This window comes from Canis lupus, chromosome 8 (genome assembly GCF_011100685.1).
Source record: "Canis lupus familiaris isolate Mischka breed German Shepherd chromosome 8, alternate assembly UU_Cfam_GSD_1.0, whole genome shotgun sequence".
Taxonomy (NCBI): Eukaryota; Metazoa; Chordata; class Mammalia; order Carnivora; family Canidae; genus Canis; species Canis lupus.
The window spans coordinates 31472371-31492781 of record NC_049229.1 but is presented as its reverse complement, the minus strand read 5'-3'; the positions used below and the strand labels follow the sequence as shown (position 1 = coordinate 31492781).

Genomic DNA, 20411 nt, shown 5'->3' with positions numbered 1-20411 from the left:
AAACATTGTCAGTACATCAAATCTTTACCATACCAACTCTCATTTCAGCTAGTTTTTAATGTACAGATCAAGAATAATAATCTTGATAATAATAATAAGTGAGGCACCTAGGTGGCTCAGTTGGTTAAGCATCTGCCTCTGGCTCAGGTCATCATGTAGGGGTCGGTCCTGGGATTGTCCCCCGTGTTGGGCTCCCTGCTTCTGCCTCTGCCCCTCCCCCTGCTTGTGTTCAAATAAATAAATACTTAAAAGAAAAAAAAAAGGCAAAACAACCATTTTCCATGGTGAACAGGCCAGAAAATAAATTGGTGAATGAGATTGAATAGAAGTGAATTTCAGATAGTGACCTTAGTTAACATCTTATACATAAAATTAGTCCTTTAAATGTTAGGGGGGAAAAAAAGGAAATAACTTACTGAAAACTTCCAAATAATAAGTACAGTATAGAAGGAAAAGATAAAAAGAACTGGCCCGAATCCCTAGTAGACTGACCCTATTTGTAAATCGTCACAGCTAGCATTTTATTGGTTGCAAACAATCTGTCAAACTGTTGTACTGGTTTCTAAACTTTTCTTACTGTTGGGTATTTTAGATGTTTATTATTTTTCATCTGTTTGCTTATATACTTTGCCCATCTACCAATCTTGATTTTTTAAAAGAATTTATTTATTTATAGAAGGAGAGCATATGCACACATATGTGAGCAGGGGGAAGAACAAAGAGAATTTCAAGCAGACTCACACAGAGTGGGGAGTCTGACGCAGGACTTGAACTCATGACCCTGAGATCGTGACCTGAGCTGAAATCCAGACTTAGACGCTCAACCAGCTGAGCCACCCAGGAGCCTCTAGTCTTGATTTTCTAAATAATTTATTTGTATAAGCTCCTGTCAAATTTCCTCCAAATACCTTAAATCAAATACAGAACCCATAATCCTTATTAGGTCTAAAAATCATTTTAGACTATTCTAAACTATTTCAGAAAAACAATGTCCTGTTTTGTTCTCTGACCAAGGCTAGAGGAGACAGGAACCATCTCAGAAATTAGAAAGATGATTACATGCAGAGATGTGTGTTTTAGTCCTTGCTCTATCATTAATTAGCTAGACTCAGTTTGGTTTACCTTGGACAAGTCACTTCCTCTCTGGATCGCACTTCAAACGTTGACAGAGGGATCTGAATACTAAATTATCTAATAAGCTCATCAATTTTTACAATAAAATAACCATTGTTACACAGAACACTATACACAGAGAAAAAAATGTTTTGTCAGGATATCTGGTCTCCTGCAAAATAAACCAACAGACAAAAATAAATATCTGTGATCATGGGTTGGTGGCAAGAGCCCCACAAGTCTGAGCACATAGAATTTCCCTACTCTCACTTGTGTGGACACCAGTCTAGGACACGCATATTCGGCAACTCAGCGTATTCCCTTCCCTTATCATTCACTTTATAACATTTAGTGAGTGCTTGCTATGTGTCAACCTCTATGATAATTGCTTTCAGATACTAATTTTAATCGTCAAGGATGAAAGTGGCCATACAGAACAAGTCTGTTTACCTTTCAACTCTTAATTCCTTGAGTCTAGGCTTAGTTAAAAGAAGAAACGAAGAAACAGGAATATGAGTATCTTCTAGCTAGGTGAAGAGAAATCTTGCATTTAAGACAAAGTATCTTTTCAAAGATAATCCTGAAATAGATCAGATTGGTTTGTTGATAATCTCTGGCAATTTCTATCCTAAATCTGTGATGTGCCCCCTTTCCTGCACTATAGCATTTTTATAGCATTTCTATCATTTACAAAAAGACCCACTGAGAACTCTTCAGGATGAATATATATGAATAAAATAAATGAATAAAAAGAGGCTTTATATATCACTAACTCTGTCAACAATTTCCTTTTATTCATATTTTCATATGGTTTTTCATCTTCTCTACAACCCTTCTCTAAGTGAAATGAAAGAAATGGAAGTTGCTGGAAAATCCAATAAATTCTCACATAATGATCTCATTACAGAGTGTCTGTGAATAAATTTAAACTTCAGCAATGTGTGTGCCATTCTGCATTGTGCAATATGTTCTCTTCGCCTTCTTCCCCCACACATTATTTTAGGTGCTATTATTGATAGGCAAGGACATTAAGAAGAAAATAATGTAATTATGGAAACTTTTTTTTTTTTTTTGCATTTATTAACCTGTAAAGTCGGCTCAATGACATGTTGCTAGTAGACAGGGTTTTAGGAGGACTAAAACAGGAGATGATCCCAGGGAACAGAAGTGAGAGAAGGTACAACTGGGAAGGAGAAATGCCAGTAAGGTCATTCGATGCAATTGGGGTGACTGCTGGAGGGTGGGGGACGAGTCTGGGGGATTGCTGAAGGAAGCACGATTAGGGATGGGTTCTTGTCGCCTACTAATTAAAGGTTGCCCAGGATATTAACCTCCCTCCTTCCTGCACTGGGCTTGAAGGTCCTAAGGCAGAAAACAGAAAAGTGCTGGCAGACTTAGAGTGAGAAACTATGGAAATCTGAGTTTGGGTTGAGATCCATGGAAGACCACAAGGGTATGATACAGGGCACCAGGGGCATCTGCCACAAAAACCTGTAAGATGGAAACTTGAGATCTCTAACAGATTATACCAGATGGTGGCACTCTGCCCACATCCAGCCCACCCCCACAAACAAAGGCACTGTGGAAATCTCCAGCCAGGTTTCCATGGTTGCCAATCTCTTCATCACAATTGTACTTTAAAGTTCTCCATAATAAAGTCCTGCTCTCTTGCAATTAAACAAAATGAAGGGCTCTAGCACCTACCTACACATGACTATTCCTTAGATAATCAGAAATATTCTTGTAAAAAATTAAGATCCCCGGGCCCAAGGAATCAGAAAATCTGGGATTGGATCCAAAATTTCTGCAATCTGTTTTTAACCTTTAGAGTTAGCTTCGAAGGGATTAAAGGTCATGTGCTAGATCTGATGTAAGAATGTCAGTGGGGTTCTGGATTTGGGCTAGTGTGCTGGGCCACCAAGAGGGGTGAGGTAGAGCTGCTCAACAAAAAGTCTAGCAACTAGTCCATCCTGAAGCATCTATTCAACAGCTGGTTAAAGACAGACCCAATTTCTTACTTGTTATTTTCTCTTTAAGGCACAAAAAAAGCCAGTAGCCTTTTTATTGCCAAATTTCCTCTTTAACTCCAACTCCTGAGTTTGACAGTTTCCCCCCCCCCCCCCCCCCCCCCAGTTCTCTTCTCTTCTTCCCCAGCCTTAGATGTCTGTCTTCCTCAGCGTTCCTTCTTTTTCTAGATCATTACTCAGGCTATATATTTAAGTGCTCTCTTGTAGTTCTTAACAAGCACATACCGATGACTCTCCAATGGTGTGCTCTCCCAAACTTCATATTCTATTGCCTGCCTTGCAGGCATACCTGGATGTCAGAAAGAATCTCAAAAATTGACACAACTAGTTAACAAAAACACCAAGTACCTAGCCAGTCAAGCCAGAAAGTTGGGTCGCTTATAGATTCCTCCTCCCTGACCCATATCCAATCACTAAAATGCTCCCTCCTAAAAAAATTAAAAAATAAAAAATAAATAAAATGCTCCCTCTTCATTTCTGGCATAAGTGCCCTAGTTTAAGCAGCTATCTTATCTCTGCTACATTACTGTTACCTATAGGAAAGCCTAACCTCTTTATCAATGGAATGCAAAGTGAGGCCACCTAGCCAACCTATCAGCTTCATTTCTGCTTTGCCCCTACCTTATTTCACACTCTGGGAGCTTATGCACAGAACCACTACTATAGGACCTGGTAAATGAAGGTTAATCATAGCACTTAAGATGCAAATTTTAAAGCAATCAAAACCATAAAACTAGCATAACAGCTTCAAAATTTTCATATTAACCATCACCCATTTCTTACTACCTATTATCAGAAATTTGCTAAACACTTTGGGCTGGATATTACTGGTGCAATTACAAATAAGACATAGTCATTGCCCTTAAGGAGACAGAGAAGTCAATAACCAATTACAATACAATGTGATGTGTGTTTATAAAGACAGTATGGATGCTGGGAGAGTCCATGCAGGAGGAGAGAGAGGACAACACACAGAAGGAAGGGGTGTATGAAGGGATGTGAGGGAACCACCAGCACCAAGCTTAGTCTTGAGAGTGTAGGTCAGAGAATCCCTGATTTCCTAAGCTAAAACCCTAAAGGAAGACAGTGTATTAAGGGGTTCAAAAGTAAACGATGCCTTTATGAAACTGAAGTGAGAACAGTATAGCTGAGATGCTGTGAGCAGAGAAACAAGTAAATGGATTAAGTAAGCAACAACAGACAGGAACTTTAGCTGCTCCTTATAAATAAAGGTTGAGGAAGAGGTGTCAAAGGATAGGTCCTCATCTTATGGCTTTAGCAACTGGATGAAGGGTAGTAAGTACCTTTTAGTGAGATGGTGAAAAAGGTGGCTGAACAGATTTGGAGCAGGGGGAAGAGAGGTAGGTCCAGTTTTAAAAAGTACTGCATGCAAGACAGATATCTAATAGGCAGACTGACACAGGTTGGCCAAGAAAAATAAAATGGAAAAAAAAAAAAAAGAAAGAAAGAAAGAAAATGAGATCCCTGGTGACCCTGCTGTTAAGAACTACAGTGGGTGGGGCAGCCCGGAAGGCTCAGCAGTTTAGCGCCGCCTTCAGCCCGGAGTGTGATCCTGGAGACCCGGGATTGAGTCCTGCATGGAGCCTGCTTCTCCCTCTGCCTGTGTCTCTGCCCCCCTCCCCTTCTCTCTCTGTGTTATGTCTCTCATGAATAAATAAATCTTAAAAAAAAAAAAAAAAAAGAACTACAGTGAGTGAGTAGGGCAGAGCCAGAAGTTCATGGTGAAGGAGTGACTGGAAGGTGATAAAGTGAACCTTAACAACTCTTTCACAAAGGGTAACTGTGAAGGAGAAAGTCTTTGTCACCTGTCACCTTAATACCTGTCACCTTACCTGTCACCTTGATCCTTTCCAGGAATAAAGTGAGATAAAACAATGAATCAATTAAAACTTGAACAACTTTCCTCCACTGAAGGTTGAAATTCTGTCTTCAAATAATTCGAGTCAGTATACCTTTTAGCCTCTCTGTTTTTAGCTTGAAAAAGCTGGAAAAACTCTCACCTTTAAACAACATGTACAATCCCAAAATGGAGCCATGGAAGAGAATTTAACTTTGCTTAGAGAAAAAAAAAAAAAAAAAAAAACTGCTTGGATAAATTCCAAAGTTGAAAGAGTCATACTAACTCTAGTCTGTGGAGGGATAAATTTGATCAATGACAATGGCAACACAGGGTCAGAATGGGAGAAAGGGGGCACCTGGGTGGCTCAGTCAGCTAAGCTGACCTGCCTTCAGCTCAGGTCATGATTTCAGGGTCCTGGGATGGAGACATGGAATCAGGCTCCCTACTCAGCAGGGAGTCTGCTTCTCCCTCTCCTGCTCTCCCTGCTTGTGCTTTTTCTCTCTGTCAAATAAATAAATACAATTAAAAAAAAAAAAAAAAAAAAAAAACACCAACCAGAAGTACAAAGAATTTTCAAAAGAAGAAAAAAAAGGATGGGTGGGAAAAGGATGAGATTTCTCCTCGCACTATCAGGAAGCCGAAAAATCAAAGGCAGATGCTTGTTTTCTAACTTGTCACTCAGTCTATGGCCTTGCCTATCAAAACAGGTTAGAAGATAAGTCATTTTCAGTTTCTTTCTGCTTCATTAAAGGTACAGGAATGCACTCCAAAAAGGAGTTAACTTTTATTAGAATAGCACGGGGAGTTCCGGGGTGCCTAAGTCCGTGAAGCATCTGGCTCAGGTCACGATCTCAGGGTGGGAAGACTGAGCCCAGCATCATGCTCCACGCTCAGCAAGGAGTCTGTCTGAGATTCTCCCTCTCCTTCTCCCTCCTCCTCTGCCCCGCTCTCTAGTACCTGCAGTCTGTCTCTCTCTCCCTCTCAAATAAACAGTCATGAATGAATGAATGAATGAATGAATGAATAGTAAGAGCCATTCTTCTTTTATAAAAGGCCAGAGGAGGAGGACCTAGTTGGCTCAGTCCATAGAGCCTGCAACTCTTGATCTCAGGGTTGTGAATTTAAGCCCTACATTGGGTATGGAGCCTACTTAAAAACGCCAGATTCTATTAAAATAGAATAGTCCTTGAAAGACCATTCCCATGATAATTTTAAAGGGGATAAAACTATATAGTTAATAAATTGTTCCTTTAAAAATGTAAAAGCTGGGGATCCCCGGGTGGCTCAGCAGTTGAGTGTCTGCCTTCAGCCCGGGGCATGATCCTGAAGACCCGGGATCAAGTCCCACATAGGCTCCCTGCACGGAGCCTGCTTCTCCCTAAGCCCGCGTCTCTGTGTCTCTCATGAATAAATAATATATTTAAATACATAAATAATAAATAAATAAATAATAAATAAATAAAATGTAAAAGCTTCCAGAGAACATCTTAAAACCACTCTTTTTTTTATGACTAGCAACTCGAGCAGAATACTGCATGTATAATGAAATCTTTGTTTTTGCAAATGAAGCAAAAGAGCTACTATAATGAAAAGCTAGAAGCCCCCCAGCTAAATAGTGGGAGAATTAGGATGAGAATTAATAAGAGTCTCCTGGACCTATTTTCCTTGCTACAAAACAAAAAATATTTTAGAACCTAGGCCCAATTATGACACAAATAAAATTAATTCCGACAGCATCTATTCAAAGAGCTTTTTATCTTTCAAATCGGGTCAGTTTTTCTTCAGTGCCACATAAAACCTCTACATAGAACTGTGATAAATTCAAGCAGACATACCATATCACATAGGAAGCAATATAATCTAAAAGTATGTAGAAACTACTTCCATGGCTGTTAAAGTAGAAAAAGTGCCAAGACCAGGAGGGTGTGAATACAGGTGGAGGCCTAAGAAAGGACTTCATTTCAAAGCCTCTAAATGCTGACAGAAGGCATCCAAATCCCCCTGAGTGCCTTTACCAAACAAACAAAAAAACTGAACTAAGCCAGAAAGGATGGTAATTCTCAAATGGAGCTCCAAAATACTGGGGGAGGAGGGAGGCTCTCATTTTCGGGGGAGCAAGTTCACTCTTTTTTTAAGGAACATTCTCTAAAGCCATTTAATGGGAACTTTGAACTTTGCCTTGCGAGGGCTGGATAGTTAACAGTGCACAATTTAATGAAAAACTCCTTTACTGTCTATTAAAAGATATCGAGCAATACTGAGACTAGCCTTTGGAAGCACATGTAGTTTTCCAGAACTCACTGCTCACAGCTTTCATCATTCTTAGAATTCACAATATTATTTAAATATAGCACATACCTGCTTTACGGTTATCTAATATAGATTGTGTATCATGATTAAAGACCAAACAAAGGGACCCCTGGATGGCTCAGCAGTTGAGGGTCTGCCTTCAGCTCAGGATGTGATCCTGGGGTCCTGAGATGGAGTTCCACCCCACATAGGGCTCCCCTTAGGGAGCCTGCTTCTCCTTCTGCCTATATGTTTCCCTCTGCCTAATGTGTCTCCCTCTCTCTGTGTCTTTCTTCATGAATAAATAAAATCTTCAAAAAAAAATTTAAAAAAAAGACCAAACAAAGGTAACTTCCCCAAAACAAAAGTGTATTATAGGCCTGATGGGACAATAAAATATCTAAAACATACTAAAAAAGAGTATTACAAGTTGGGAAGGGTAGCCACTACTTTGCTCTTCTATTGTGATCATAAAAGAAGCAACACCTAACATTTTTACAGTATTGCAAAATACTGAATTAGTGACCAGTTTTGTGGATCCTCTTTTTTTTTTCCCGAGGCGGTTAGAGGGAAGAACACTTGATCAGGCTATTCTGAATTATTAAATAACAGTTGTGAAGTATTATGTTTACATTAATCCAGTCAAGGATTTACAAAGTTAGTTCCTATTGTTCCTGTGACATAATGCCAAACATTATTCCCCCCCAAATCACTGATATATACTGAATAGTAAACTGAGCATTACTGAGAAAATTTCGCATCCACGGATTTTCAGATATTTACCATTCCTGTTAAAACCCTCTTGATTATTTTTCCTATTCTAATATTTCTCAAAGAAAATAAAGGAAAAGAAAATCTTTACCCTCTCACATAGCAAAATGTTATTCCTTGAGTGACCTGCTGCTTTTATTTTTCTTTGAAACCAGTCATTCTTCCACATATATTTTATATGAACTTTTAAGGCAGTACTTTCTTTGAAAGTAATGTAGTACTTTCAGAGAACTCATCAGAGCTTTAACATATATCCTCTTTGACCAAACATAACTTGGACATAAAGATGTCGCTTTCCTAGGAAATAAATGTTAAAGATTCTAAGGCCAGCCACAAACAGTTCAAAAAAATCCATTATGTGCCAAATAATGTTTGATATAAGCAATCAGAGAAGAGCACAAAATCTAGAGTGTAAATGCAACACCACACCACAAATGGCCCAACATACAAACACCTCATGTTGGGCCTTTGTCTTGATCAAAGTACTGTAACAGTCAGCTGGGCACAGGCTGGCCCATTATGGGTAACTGTTCCACAGGAAAGAAAAAAAGAATCAAAAACATAAAAATTCAGGGTAACAAATATTAACACACCAAGTGAAACTGCAGTATCAATGCAGACAAAAGATCTGGCAAGACTATTGTCAGCAATCCTGGGTGGGAGTAGAAGGGGTGGGGGAATTACTTCAGAAATAGGACCCATGGTATTTACCAAAGAAATAAAGCCTAAGCCACAGTCCTGTGCCCAGCTGTTTAGTAATTACTCTTCCTTCTATCACATTTCCCTAGGATCTGTTGAACAAAAACTGAAGTAGCCATCTATGCACATTGTTAAAAATTACCGCTTGTAAAGAAATGAGGTTTATAGTCAAAAAGAAAATAGAAAAAGCTGCTGTTCTAGAGCTTGTTTTTTTTTTTTTTTTTTACCTTACCAAAGCCAGATCTTGGTGTTAAAAAATGAGTATTCTCAAGAAGTAAATGTGAGAAATTTCTTACACACACACACACACACACACACACACATTAGGCACACAAGGAACCCAAACAGTTTTATTATTAGACAAAAATCACATACTGGGATTTATGTTCTTAAAGCTCACATAAAATTATTCCTCGAGTACAAAAAGGGTCTGTCTTCACCTCTATACCACCCCCCCATGGCCATCCAATTCTGCAGAATTTGACTAAACCTGGTTCCTAAAGCCAAACAGGAAAAGATGATGTTTTACAAACAAGGTACATAAAACTCTCAATTAAAGGGTAAACTTGCGCTTCCAGAACCAGCTTTACATAAATGCAGAATCTGACAGGTGGAGAGTTAAAAGACCTAAGTCCTATCCTCTGAAATTCCTGCATATATTTACTTAATATGGTTGTAATCATATTATACATAAAATGTCATACTTTTCAACCCAACTATTTTCCATGTTATTAGCATGGTCTTGAAATTCATCAATTATAAATGTGTGTCAGAATTTAATAAACTACTCCCTCCAACCATGGAGGTTATAACGTAAACTTCACCGACGCACTCTCTTCTGCATTTAAGGGGATGTCCTTAGAAGACTGCCAGAAGTGGAATTCCTGAATCAGAGTGTATTTTTATAACTGGGTATAACTTGCCCAACTACTCTCCAAAAGGGTAGTGCTAATACACTGCCACTACCAAGAAAATCATGCCAGCTTTATTGGCAAAAGTTTTGTTGTTTAAAGTAAAAGAAAGAAAGCAATGTAGACCTAGAGATAAAATAGATGAGAATAATCTGTTTTCACTTCTAGAAAATTAATAGTTCTTGGGATGCCTGGGTGGCTCAGCGGTAGAGCTTCTGCCTTTGGCTCAGGGCATGACCCTGGGTCCGGGGATCGAGTCCCACATCAGGCTCCCTGCGAGGAGCCTGCTTCTCTCTCTGCCTGTGTGTGTGTCTCTCTCTCTCTAATGAATAAATAAATAAATCTTAAAAAAAAAAAAAGAAAATTAATAGTTCTAACGACTCAAAAATGTTTTCTATCTGCCAAGCACTGTTCAAAACTCACAATCCCCCTAAAAACCTAAGAAGTGCATGCTCTTATTATCTCTAATTGTAGATTTAGAAAAAACACACAACTAAAGCAGAGGGAAGTAAGAAACTTGCCACAGCAAGTACATCAAGGAGCCCGGATATGCGCAGTCAGGAGTCAAAGGCTACGCTCTCACCTACCACATTATGAAAAGAGGAAGGAGAGCAAATGAGGAACACATGCATGGGGCACCCATCAGTAAGCTTATTCACAATGTCATAAAGGAAGACTGAGAAGTCTAACTGTGAGAAGAAAAAGAATTTGGGTTATGGCTTCAATTTTGGATGCCTGAGTTTGATAACCTACTTAAAATTAATCTATTCACTTATTAAATACTTAACTTCCTTTAAGTGTTAGACTACACCCCGGAGCTTCAGCATGAAAAACACTGACAGAACTCCTAACCTCCTGGCAAACTTGAGAAACCTCTATTGCTCCTTTAGCTTTTCATTAATTTGCAAACTTAAGTTTCCCATGTATTGAATCAAGTTAGCAATAAAGGCAGCCATCACTAGGATGCACACAAATTTTATTTTTGACATGGGACACCTGGGTGGCTCAGCGGTTGAGCGTCTGCCTTCGGTTCAGGGCGTGATCCCAGTTAGGGGATAGAGTCCCACATCGGGCTCCCTGGGTGGAGCCTGCTTTTCCCTCTGCCTCTCTGATGAATAAATAAATAAAATCTTTTTTAAAAAAAATTACTTTTTGCAAAGAGAAAACTTCAAAACTTGAATGCAAATATGACAGTCTGGAACAGAGGCCTGAGTATAGATAATATTATCAGAGAATAAGGCTGGGTTGGAATGACTGTACAAAAAACACACAGGAGAATACACACAGATACTACTCTGGTTCTGATTTATAATAGACTTATTTATAAAACTTAGTTCCAGAGAATGAAAAATGGTAGAGAACAGAAGAGATGACATTAAAATATAACCACAGACAGATGGGAAACTACATAGTGATCAAGAATAAGGCCAGTATGAATAGGAATATTAGTATCTGTTATATCTTGATTTCATGTTTCTACCATCTCTTTACAGTGAGATGTGTGTGAAAATGTGTATTAGACTATGTGAAACTATACACAACACTTCATCATTGCACAAAAATGCACTGAGGCAAAGAGAAATAGTTACCTTGCTATACTTTACATTGGCACTCTACTCCTACATGTGGCCATGAGCATGTTAGTTTGCTTGAGCTTTGATACAAAATACCACAGATTGTGTGGCTTAAACAACAAAAAAGTTACTTTTCATAGTTCTGGAGGCTAAAAGTCCAAGATCAAGGTGACAGTGGGTTGTTTCATTTTTCCTAAGTCCTTGGCTTGCAGATGGCTTCCTTTTCACTGTGTTCTCACAGGATACACATGCCTTTTGGTGTCTTTCTCTTATGTTCAAAATTCCTCTTTCTTCTAAAGATACCATTTAGATTAGATTAGAGCCCACACTATCTTCTTTTAACTTAATCACTTTTTTTAAAAATGTAGGCTCCACAGGCAATGAGGAGCCCAACAGTAGGCTTGAATTCACAGCCCTGAGATCAAGACCTGAGCTGAGATCAAGAATCAGACACTTAACCGACTGAGCCACCAAGGCACTCCCTTAATCACCTTTTTAAAAGCCCTCTCTCCAAATTCAGTCACATTCCCAGGTACTTGTGAAAAGGGGAGCAGCTTGCAACTCAGCCCATAACAATGAGTGAAGGTCAGAAACTCAGGAGTTTAGGCTTGATGTTTTAGGATCACATAAAAGAAAAATAACAAGAAAACTATTCTGATTTGATTGCCACACAATCCAAGTTTGTTTAAGAGATCAAATCATTCAAGAACTCACTGCTCCAAAGATTAACACCCGCCAAATATGCCTGGAAAGGAAAAAATGTTATCACTCCTATTATTTAAAATCTTTTATACAAAATCTTTTTTTTAAAAGACTATTTATTTATTCATGAGAGATACAGAGAGAGACAGAGAAACAGACACAGAGGGAGAAGCAGGCTCCATGCAGGGAGCCTGATGGGGACTCGGTCCCAGGACTCCAGGATCACATCCTGGGCCAAAGGCGGGCACTAAACCGCTGAGCCACTCAGGGATCCCCCTCATTAATCTTTTTTATAGTCATTATAGGCCCTTTAAAATTCTGATGAAAGCAAATGGATCCTCCCAGAGGAAAGGGCCCATATCCACAAAGTCTGTCATGATTGTTGTTTCAGGAGATTCACAAACCACCTCCCTAAAGCTCAGCAGGGCCAATGGACTAGGTTAAAGAACACTGACCTGGGATCCCTGGGTGGCGCAGAGGTTTGGCGCCTGCCTTTGGCCCAGGGCGCGATCCTGGAGTCCCGGGATCGAATCCCACATCGGGCTCCGGGGGCATGCAGCCTGCTTCTCCCTCTGCCTGTGTCTCTGCCTCTCTCTCTCTCTATCATGAATAAATAAATAAAATCTTAAAAAAAAAAAAAAAAAGAACACTGACCTAAAGGACCATTTATTTTCTAAATTAAAAACTAGAGGGATGCCTGGGTGGCTCAGCAGTTGGGCGGCTGCCTTCAGCTCAGGTCACAATCCCAGGATGCAGGATCAAGTCCCATGGCAGGCTCCTACTTTAGAAATCTTTAGAAAAAAAAAAGAAAGAAAATACAGAATAGACAGCAACCAGGTTTATATTTAGCTATTTAACAAAGGACTGGAAGTAACTAATGATCAACTGAATAATATCAGAATAAATTTTAAGCCTACTGGGCAACTGTACAGGTAGGGAGAAGGGAGGAGAGAGAAACACTACTTCAGAAAATCTAAACTAATGGGATCCCTGGGTGGCGCAGCGGTTTGGCGCCTGCCTTTGGCCCAGGGCGCGATCCTGGAGACCCGGGATCGAATCCCACATCGGGCTCCCGGTGCATGGAGCCTGCTTCTCCCTCTGCCTGTGTCTCTGCCTCTCTCTCTCTCTCTCTCTCTCTCTGTGACTATCATAAATAAATAAAAATTTAAAAAAAAAAAAAAAAAAAAAGAAAATCTAAACTAAGAAAACCTACTGCAATTCAGCACAAAATATTAGAATAAAAAAAAAGAACAATAAGTAGCAACTTACCAGCAGGTTTCTTTCTTTCTTTTTTTTTTTTTTCTTTTTTTTTTAAGATTTTATTCATGAGAGACACAGAGAGAGAAAGAGAGAGACAGGCAGAAACACAGGCAGGCGGCAGCCCAGGTGGCTCAGCAGTTTAGCGCTGCCTTCAGCCCAGGGTGTGATCCTGGGGGCCCAGGATCAAGTCCCCTGTTGGGCTCCCTGCATGGAGCCTGCTTCTCCCTCTGCCTGTGTCTCTGCCTCTCTCTCTGTGTGTCTCTCATGAATGAATAAAATCTTTTAAAAATAATTAAAAAAAAAGAAAAAGAAACATAGGCAGAGGGAAAAGCAGGCTCCCTGCAGGGAGCCTGATGTGGGACTCGATCCCAGGACTCCAGGATCATGCCCTGGGCCGAAGGCAGGCACTAAATCGCTGAGCCACCCAGGGATCCCTAGGTTTCTTGTTTACTGAAAGAATATCCATTATTTTCTACATCCCAAGCTCACAGTCAAAGATAACATTATGTTGTGAAATTTCAAAACCTGACTTGTCTTCTCCTCTTTTTGGGCAAAAAGTACTGCCTTCCCTCAAACAGAAACTTGGGTAGAATTCACTATTCCACCTAGGGAAATAACCTGTTTATTTTACTAAGATGTAAACTCCCAAGGACAAGAACTCTTGTTTGCCTGATTTACCATGGTTGCCTCTGGAGCTTCACTCAAAAACTGTTTGTTGAATTTGAATGGATGCTGTATTCTAGAGGAGACAGCTTGAATCTGGAAAAGAGGGTGAGAATATAACATCCATCTCTACTGTACAGCACCTCAACTGGATCACTACAGCTTTGTGTTGGATCAAATAGCATATCAGTGACAAGATGGAGCCCGAGAAAACAAAACTGCTATCCATTAGAGATCCAAAAGACTGTACCATTATTTTCCAAAGAGATACCCAAAAAATAACTTGCTGAAGCTCCAGCTGACAAACTGATGAAAAACTTAAATTTTTATCTCCTGGTCCATTACTTTAGTTTCCCATCTAGGTCCATTTACATGATCAAAAGTTCATCTGTAAAGCAAACTCACAAAATCCCCCAAAGAAAAGTGAAAATCAGGTTTTTTTCCACTGTAGTTGTATCTGAAGAATAAATTCAACAACTTCTCTCTCAGGGCTTCTAATTAACAGCTCCTGCCTTAGTCCTTCCTTGTATTTTTCCCTTCACCTTCACAGTAGCCATTTGATCTTTTTCCTCTACCGGTTACCCCCATCTTTATCATTCTTTACCCACTGAACTACTGAATGAAATTGCTCACCCAGCTGGGCTCCTCACTGCCCAGGTCTCATCCACTGCCCTACCCTCATTCATCAATATTATAGAATGGCTACTACATGCATCCTTTGGGACACTTACCATGGTCTATCTGGTCTTCCCCTCCCCTACTACATTGTAAACTGAAATGTATGAGTAACCATACCCCTTTCTGCAAGCTCTCAAAGAGCATGCACCACACCCAGTGCCTTGTACTTGGTAAGCATTCATTAGAGTGAATCAATGTCAAACCTAAGGATTAAAAGAAACCAGCCAATCAGCAACAATCTTTTAAATGGAACATATGGGTGTCTAACTGATCAATACTAGGGCAGCCTAGGAAATTGATGTAATTAAGCAACTCCACCCACCATTTCCTGACTAGTGCACTGCTGGCTAAAAGATGGGAGGTAGATGTGGTGGAGACACAGAGGATACTCTCCAGGTCATGGTCACTTGCAATCTTGGTTACTTTCCTGCAAAGCAAAAAATAGTTTGGCTTGAACAGCAGCTTTTTCCAGCACTCTAGTTACCTAAAACATTCCTATGTAATGTCCGATTTTAAAGAAGAGCCTACTCATCAGCCATGTGCAAACAAGTAATTCCACAAAAGTTTTCTAACTTAATAGTGTATTTTCACTAGAGTAAAAACAACTTTCATGTTGCTAATAACCCCCAAGACAAAACAATCTAGATATGCAGGCATTCAGCTATGAGTTAGGCAATCTCCTTCTCATTTTCAAAGCTCTAAACCACATCCTTTAAATACTAAAATACACACAAAGTCCCAACAAGAAACACTATAAAGTCTCCCCATGATTCTTTACTATATTAAACACAGCTGCCTAGGGTCATGTTTACATAGATTAAAAAAAAAATCTAAACCAACATCAGTGCTAAAATATTCCTGATAAACAGATTCCTACACACCCAAACTAGAAAGAAAAAGGACATCAAGAAATTTAAAAATACTTTCATCTTTAAAGGCACTAAAAACCTAACTTATGTCTTATTATCATATTTTGGTTGTTTTGGTATAATAGTTACACAATATTTATTTTAAAGCCACAATGTGTTATTAATTACTTCAACAGAAGATCCTAGCTTCCCTGGTTCTAAATTAATTATAAGTATGCAGGGTTCACACCCAGAACCCTTCAGGTACTTCAATTATTAACAAACCAAACCACAAAGGAAAACCTGATACCCAAGATCAGATTTCATTGCTGGGTTAATAGGTGGCAAAACTATACATAACAAACAGCAAAGCCAAACATAGTAAGAATTAGAAATGATACAAAACTCCTTCACCCCCAAATTTCTAGTAATAAGCCTATTCCTCTTTCTCCTACTTCCAATCTTATAGAAACAGACTATTTTTAGTACAAATAGAGTAACTAATGGTAATTCACAAACTGCTGGAATTTGTGACTCATGGGTCCAACTCTTCCTTGTCAGCCTCAAAGCAGGATTCTACTCCCTAGGCAAGGTGGTCTTCCAACCTAACAAACAGTAGCCCGCTGGAAGAGAAAACAAAGATTTCCCTAAACATGCCAGCACCTGAGTTGTAAGGAATGTTTTACATCTACAAAGCACTTTTGTAAACATCTCAGCTGGCCTTCTTTCTGTTCCTCAGATCATCTTCATCTTGGGTCCTTTATACCAGCTGCTGCTCCTTTCCTTTCTTCCTAGTCTCTGTATGCCTACCTCCCCGCCCCCCCCCCAACCATGGTTTTCATGTCACCACAAACCTATAACCTTCAATGTTTTGTATTTGCAGTCAGTAATCATTGTGCAGAAAAGGAGATTAAAGCTCAGAAACTGAAACTTGCTCAAAATCAAGTAGTGATGTAGCCATAACTTCAAAAGTCAACATTTTCTGATACACTATAAACTCAAAACACTACATTCTAAGTTATAAAAGATTCAAATAAAGAGATACACCAAGTTCTCCCTATGAAAACACCCTGCAATATGTCTTATTTCAGGAACTGACACTCAGTCTCCTCTCATTTTAAACATTTCCCTCCAACTTTTAGAAAGCAAAGTAAAAAAATCTAAGAGCTCTGTATCCAAAGCCTTCTACAGTCATTAGCAGAGAACTAAACATTACCCCAGAGGCAAACCAGCCAAACTATATATTACCTGGGATCTTACAGAGAGGTGACAGGGTTAGACCTAGTTTCATGCATAAGCAGACCCTTTACATCAGTGTTTCGTATAACAATTATACTCTAGGAGAGTAACATTTACTATAATTCTTATTTCTACTCTGAGCGAAATGTTTATATAGATGAGAAAAATATTAAATACCCAAGGATAACTAAATAGGAGATTCTTCTCTGGTTACTGAATTCAATTGGAAATAAGTATTTGGGACGCCTGGGTGGCTCAGCATTTAAGTGTCTGCCTTTGGCCTAAGGCATGATCCTGGTGTCCTCAGATTGAGTCCCGCTTCGGGTTCCCTTAATGGAGCCTGCTTCTCCCTTCAGGTTCCCTTAATGGAGCCTGCTTCTCTCTCTACCTGTGTCTCTGCCTCTCTCTCTCTCTCTCTCTCTGGTCTCTCATAAATAAATAAATAAAATCTTAAAAAAAGAAAATAAGTATTTAACACCTACAGATATGCTCCAATGTGCTTGAAACCCTGATTTAATGAAGACAAAATGAAAGCCAATGTGTGAACAAAGATTTCAGCAGCAGCTCAAATGGGAAAAGTAGAGAAGATGAGTTATCACAGTATCTTTAAAATTGACAAACACTAAAGAATTTGAGAAGTGAATGTCAGCATTTATATTGTAATCATCAATTTAGTTTTTCAAACTTTATTCAAAATAGTGTCAAAATAATATTAAAGTATTATTATGTTATGTATTTTCTCTTTATAGTTGCATAAGATCTAGAAGCATACAGAGTTTACTAGTTTTATTCACACGTATTTAACTACATAATAATGTAAAAATTTTTAAATTCTATCTATATTAAAGAGTCCTGACAAATTTCTTCTTTTGGATGGGATTCACGTTATTCAAATTTTCAAAATACTGCTCCAGACCAGAGATTATCCAAATTCAAGAGAAGATGCAAGCAGCATAGGAGAAACTGTATTTATGAGTATATACCACAGAGATTTGATTAAAACTACAAAGAAGGTAGAGATCTCTAGACCCACCCTCATCCACATCTGTAACACTAACAATCGCACTCCAGTTGCAACTATTGGGGCACCTGGTGGACTTAGTAGAGCATGCAATTCTTGATCTCAGTCAGGGTTGTGAGTTCAAGCCCCACATTAGGTACAGAGCCAGAAAGAAAGAACGAAAGAACGAACGAGTAAGTAACTATCTTGTGGGACCTAAAGAGATCAGGCCTTTCTTATCCTTGGGAATTTTCACCAACCCTTAAAGTTGGTGAATTTCTTTTCATTACACATCACAAGTATAAAATAATTTCCAGTCCCTAATTTGAACATTCAAGCAATCATTTCTCCTTCTATCAAATCTCAATTTGGGAGCTATGATACTAAATCTTTCATTCACTCACTCATCCACTATGTACCAGGAACTCATCCAAAGACGGGGGATACAGCAGTGAACAAAATATAAAAATACTCATCATCATTAAGTATACATTCTAGCTGGAAGACAGACTAATAAAGCCTATGTACATAAAGATCTTTATGCGAAGAAAAGGAAGTATAGAGTATATGTATCATACATAATATATTTAACACATAAGATTTTGGAAAGCTATTTTACAGTCAAACATACCATGACATGAAAAAATTCTTAATAAATAGAACTCATTAGAAAGAATATGAGTGCCTATTTACATGACAAATCTAGAAATGAGGTCAGAATATCAGGAAACAGAAACAAAATAGCACATAAAGCAAGGTCTTTTTGGAACTGAATCTGATCCTGGTGCATGCTCAAACCATTTCTAAAACACTCCAGATCTGAAACAAATTTTAGAAGATTTATGGGGAGACACATGCACAAAAAAAACTTCAAAGAGATTTTGAAACAATATAAGGGAAAGGAAGAACACCCAGGAATCACATTAAAAATCAAGAGATTATTCTTTAGGTCACTCATCGGTAGCATAAGAATACGGTATGTCCTAAGTTTTTAACACTAAAACTAAATTTGATGGAAAAAGAAAAGTGATGTCACAGCTATCTGATGCAACTCAGCTCTAAATTTCTTGCATGATTACAGGAAACACACAAATCAAAACTACAGATATATATGCCTTCTATGGGTTCTCAGTTGGAAAGATTGCAAGGGAAAAGAAAAATAGAAAACAAAAAGAACAAATATTATCTTTGAACTTAACATGAAAACAAAGGCTAGCCATAACGTAAAGAAAAGTAGTACTAAAATTAACATTTTTTCCTAGCATAGCCCTATTGAAAAAGGAAATGGGAAGGCTTCGGGGCAAATTTTTATCAGAAAAATCAAATTATTGTGAATTTTCTTTTTGGTCTTAAAGACTTAAATCCCAAAATGCCTTTTCTAAAAACAAGGTTGCACAGGTATTTTATTTTATTTTTTTTAAAGATTTTATTTATTTATTCGTGAGAGACACAGAGAGAGGCAGAGCCAGAAGGAGGCTCCATGCTGGGAACCCGAAGTGGGACTTGAACCCGGGTCTCAGGGTCACGGCCTGGGCTGAAGGCAGTGCTAAACCGCTGAGCCACCCAGGCTGCCCTGCACAGATATTTTAATTCTATCCCACTATCACACACATCCTACTGTAACAGAAAATTCAGTGACTCTCCAAAATAATATTGAATAGAATTCTACTTAAAATTTTAGAGAATGATTAAAAAGCACCAAGAAATTTAAAACTTGGTTAAACATCCTTTAAAATCATCTTATTATTTCATGTTCAAAACAAAACAAAAACAAAAAAGTGTAATGTTTATTTGGTTTCCAGAACAGATCCCTTCTTATTGTGGGAATTTATAAAGTCTGAGAATCAAAAAACCATGAGATGACCACCTAGCCATGTCTTCATACACAGATGCAGGACCAGAAAATCCACTTTTATCATTGCACTCTTGAGCTGATAAGGCTCCAAAGGCTAGCTTTTACTAAAAAATTAGTGTTAATTTATTAAGTCATAATGGGGAATCAAAATTCCAACTTCAGAAATTGAAGTATCTGAGTCCTCCATTCATTATTTGTCTCCTCTCATGGTATCAATATTACTAAACCATAAGTTTTGGATTACACACGAAAAAAGCAAAGAAAGAAAAATATCCTAAGGAATAATTCAACCAAGCGATGATGAATCTTGATGTACAGTTTTTGACCCACAACTAATTAAAACCCTCTTAAGAACCAAAGAACTTGTTCAATACAAGAAAATTCTGCACCCCCACCCCTTCCTAAAGGCAGAAAAGGCATTGCTTAAAAATTTTTTTGTGCTCCTCCTTAAAGCCTAAATCAGCTTCAGTTTATCATAAACTTTCTTCATCTGATATAACCAAGTGGATTTTAACTTCCTAAGTATTCATACTCTTCTGAGCTTGAGCTAATTCCCTTAATAATGTTCTAAATCTCTCTAGCTACTCACTTACTAGAGCACAGTCTTTTTTCTTTCTTTTTTTTTTTTTCCCCAAGATTTATTTATTTGAGAGAGGGAGTAGGAGAGGGAGAAAGAGAATCTCAAGCTGACTCCCAGCTGAGCAGAGTGTGCTAAGGCTGAGATCATGACCTGAGCTAAAACCAAGAGCTAGACACTTAAATCAACTGAGCCACCCAGGCACGCCTCGATCATGTTCCTTCTAAAGATGCCTGACTACATTCACTATTACCCAGCTCTCCCAAATTTTCAGTCTTTACATTTCAAAGCTGAAAAGTATACTCACTTTAAAGAACAAACTTAAGGGGATCCCTGGGTGGCAC

General features: G+C 38.6%; 1 protein-coding gene across 8 annotated transcripts in view; it reads right to left on the bottom strand.

The window, feature by feature from the left end:
- FBXO34 (F-box protein 34) overlaps positions 1-20411 on the bottom strand; it is an 82221-nt gene that overhangs the window by 3081 nt on the left and 58729 nt on the right. For 2 of the 8 annotated variants that reach the window (XM_038544786.1, XM_038544785.1), the window contains exon 2: positions 14871-14975. The exons of 5 other annotated variants lie outside the window; for them this stretch is intronic. The gene's annotated coding sequence lies outside the window, so the exon portion shown is untranslated. Of the gene's footprint in view, positions 1-13885; positions 13967-14870; positions 14982-20411 lie in introns of those variants that run through there. One more of the 8 variants, XM_038544784.1, reaches the window with a different exon arrangement.